Source organism: Hylobates moloch, unplaced genomic scaffold, assembly GCF_009828535.3.
Source record: "Hylobates moloch isolate HMO894 unplaced genomic scaffold, HMol_V3 SCAFFOLD_11, whole genome shotgun sequence".
NCBI lineage: Eukaryota > Metazoa > Chordata > Mammalia > Primates > Hylobatidae > Hylobates > Hylobates moloch.
Window position 1 is genome coordinate 79,725,307 of NW_026652286.1, and position 4,309 is coordinate 79,729,615.

Here is a 4,309-nt window from a genome sequence, read left to right on the forward strand (position 1 = left end):
TGGTGATAAGAAAAATCAAGTAAAACAAAGAGGGTTGTTTGTGCGTGTGTCCCATCTACTCTGTAACTATAATTAAATAGGCAGGGGTAGACTCTGTTTACCCAGCCATCCTAGACGCAGAAGGCTTCACTTAAAGTAAAGGTCTCTGGATGTAATCATGTTCTCCTATCCATCTTTTAACAGAAAACTCACAAGGTGAACTAGGTGCTTATCCAGTTACTAATCAACAATATCATCTCCTATCATTCCTTGAGTATCGCTTGGTTGGCAACACCCTGAGAAAGACACATGATCAGCACAACAGAATCTTCACAGCCCAGCATCCCTGACCATAATACCATTACAGCAATACCAAATTCTCACCTCTAATCTCTAAAAATACACACAAATAAACCCATTCGTTTTTATAAAAATGAAATTATCCTGCTCTGTCGCCTGCCATGGCTGCCCCAGCCCGAGTGGTTCGTTGCAGTGTGGAGTCAGATTCCGGACGGTATGTCCAGCAAAGGCTCTATGGTTCTGGCCTGCAGTGGCAGCCTGGACACCTTCTGCATCCTCGTGTGGCTGAACGAACAAGGCTATGACATCATTGCATACCTAGCCAACATTGGCCAGAAGGAAGACTTCCAAGAAGCCATGAAGAAGGCACTGAAGCCTGGGGCCAAAAAGGTGTTCACTGAGGATGTCCACATGGAGTTTGTGGAGTTCATCTGGCCGGCCATCCAGTCCAGCACACTGTATGAGGACCGCTACCTCCTGGGCACCTCTCTCGCCAGGGCCTGCATTGCCCGCAAACAAGTGAAGTCGCCCAGCAGGAGGGGGCCTAGTATGTGTCCCACGGCACCACGGGAAAGGGGAAAGATCAGGTCCAGTTTGAGCTTACCTGCTACTCGTTGGCCCCCACAGATAAAGGTCATTGCTCCCTGAAGTATGCCCGAATTCTACAACCGGTTCAAGGGCCACAATGACCTGACGGAATACGTAAAGCAACGCGGGATTCCCACCCCGGTCACTCCCAAGAACCCGTGGAGCATGGACGAGTACCTCATGCACATCAGCTACGAGGCTGGAATCCTGGAGAATCCCGAGAACCAAGCGCCTCCAGGTCTCTACACGAAGACCCAGGACCCAGCCAAAGCCCCCAACACCCCTGACATTCTCGAGATGGAGTTCAAAAATGGGTCCCCATGAAGGTGACCAACGTCAAGGATAGTGCCACCCACCAGACCTCCTTGGAGCTCTTCACGTACCTGAACAAAGTTGCAGGCAAGCACGGCGTGGGCAGTACTGCCATCGTGGAGAACCGTTTCATTGGAATGAAGTCCCGAGGTATCTACGGGGCCCCAGCAGGCACTATCCTTTACTACGCTCATTTAGACATCCAGGCCTTCACCACGCACCGGGAAGTGCACAAAATCAAACAACGCCTGGGCTTGAAATTTGCTGAGCTGGTGTATACCGGTTTCTGGCTTTCTGGCACAGCCCTGAATGTGAATTTGTCCGCCACTGCATCGCCGAGTACCAGGAGCCAGTGGAAGGGAAAGTGCAGGTGTCTGTCCTCAAGGGCCAGGTGTACATCCTTGGCCGGGAGTGCCCCACTGTCTCTCTACAACGAGGAGCTGGTGAGCACGAACGTGCAGGGTGATTATGAGCCAATTGATGCCACCTGGTTCATCAACATCAATTCCCTCAGGCTGAAGGAATTATCATCGTCTCCAGAGCAAGGTCACTGCAAAATAGACCCCCGTACAATGAGGAGCTGGGACCTCCTCAATTTGCAGATCCGCCAAGTACAGGCGCTAATTGTTGTGATAATTTGTACTTGTGACTATTTCTCCCCGGCTGGCAGCATAGTGGGGCTGCCAGGCCCCAGCTTTGTTCCCTAGTCCCCCTGAAGCCTGCAAACGTCGTCATCCAAGAGAAGAGTGGGGGGCAGCTGCAGACGAGACCTATAAAATGACAAAAGATACACTAGTCAAAAAAAGTGAAATTATACCGTACAAATCAACTTATTAACTATATAAGTTAATAAATAACCCAACCATATATTTTTATATTGATAAATACATACATAAACATGTCTGCTTCCTCATTTTTTATTTTTTTACTTATATTAATGATTTTGTGTGAATACTACCATAATTTATTGAATCAATCTTCTTTCATTGGAGAGTTAAATTGTTTTTAAGCTTTGGCTATTAAAAACAATGTCTCAGTGACAATCCCTCTACATGTACCCTTGTGACTGTGACTGACTATACCCAAAGACCATATTCTTCCCTGCACCATGGCAAATATACATAATATCCTACCATCATTTCTACCAAAGCTTGACTTCCCCAGGTCTGTATCTAGGTAGCTAGAAGCAGCTCATAATTACTTCACTTCAGAAGAAACTGCATGTAAATGGCCTGAGCAGCCTGGAGCTCCACAATTGGATTAATTGGTCCCCAGGTAACTAATCTTGAATTTCTAATGAGCCCATTGGAATAGAAGGAACTGCAAATCTGAATTCAGATGTCAGAGTCAGGACTAATAATATGAAGCACAGGCCCAGCGCAGTGGCTCACTCCTGGAAGCCCAGCACTTTGGGATGCCAAGGCAGGCAGATAACTTGAGGCCAGGCGTTGGAGACCAGCCTGGCCAACATGATGAAACCCCATGTCTACCAAAAAATAGAAAAATTAGCCAGGTGTGGTGGTGGGCACCTGTAGTCCCAGGTACTTGGGAGGCTGAGGTGGGAGGATGGCTTGAACCCACGAGGTAGAGGTTGCAGTGAGACGAGATCATGCCACTGAACTCCAGCCTGGGTGACAAAGCAAGACTCTTTCAAATATATATAGCACAATCCACAAGCAGGGAAGCAAAAACCTAACTGGGGCTAATTTATCCTACCTGCTGAAGCTCTCACTGTCTGAGCTACTGGACTGGGGGGCAGGTGTGAGAGGTAACACTTACTGGACTTTACAGTCATAGTTTTAGAGAATATTTTAGAAAGTTTTCAGGATATGGCCCACAAATCAAAGGTGTTTTTTCAAACCTATAATATCTTTCTCATAAGTGTAGATGACTCAAGAGACAATTTTAGGTACTAACATCATAAAATTTTAGGGACACCACAAAACTAGAGTTTTCCAACTCAATGAAACACTGCCATTGATGTGTTTAAAATAGAAGCTCAAATTTATAAATAATAATAGTAATGATAATAGTCATCATCATCTTTTAAAATAATTATCCTTCAAAGGCTCATCATGTTTTGTTTTGTTTTTTTAATTAAAAACAGAGCTGGTGACCTTCACAAAGCAAACTAGGGAATACATCAGTATCCTGGCACTCGAGCAGAATTTCTAGGGATTTGGGCCCCTGTGAATCTTCTCCAGCCCAGAGAATGACTTAAAGAAAGAAAAAATAAAAGCCTTATAGTTTACATCTGTTGCTTTAGTCCTCACCTGATGGAATTGTCAATCACTTATTCCTTCCTTCCTCACCATAACAGAAGGCATGTGACCAGACTGTCCAATCAAAGTACCTCATGCTTCAAGATTGGCCCAGGGGCACATTCATGACCCAAGTATAGCCAATGACAGTCATTTATCAAAAGTTCATAGGGAGCTGAGAGAGAATTTCTCTCCTACAGAAAGCATAAGCCCACGGACCATGTAAAACACAGTGCTGTTAGGTGGCATCTTAGTCATTACATAGAAAAAGCCTCTCAAGATACTCAAGTTCTCTCTTTTTTTTTTTTTTTTCTTTTTTATTATACTTTAGGGTTTTAGGGTACATGTGCACAATGTGACAATGTGCAGGTTTGTTACATATGTATCCATGTGCCATGTTGATTTCCTGCACCCATTAACTCGTCCTTTAGCATTAGGTGTATCTCCTAATGCTGTCCCTCCCCCCTCCCCCCACCCCAAAACAGTCCCCGGAGTGTGATGTTCCCCTTCCTGTGTCCATGAGTTCTCATTGTTCAATTCCCACCTATGAGTGAGAACATGCGGTGTTTGGTTTTTTGTCCTTGCGATAGTTTACTGAGAATGATGTTTTCCAGTTTCATCCATGTCCCTACAAAGGACACGAACTCATCATTTTTTATGGCTGCATAGTATTCCATGGTGTATATGTGCCACATTTTCTTAATCCAGTCTATCGTTGTTGGACATTTGGGTTGGTTCCAACTCTTTGCTATTGTGAATAGTGCCGCAATAAACATACGTGTGCATGTGTCTTTATAGCAGCATGATTTATAGTCCTTTGGGTATATACCCAGTAATGGGATGGCTGGGTCAAATGGTATTTCTAGTTC

The 4,309-nt window shown here is 45.0% G+C and overlaps 1 pseudogene; it reads left to right on the top strand.

Moving 5' to 3' along the window:
- The first annotated feature begins 495 nt into the window (after positions 1 to 495).
- LOC116477426 (argininosuccinate synthase-like) lies at positions 496 to 1,740 on the top strand (annotated as a pseudogene).
- Positions 1,741 to 4,309: the final 2,569 nt, after the last annotated feature.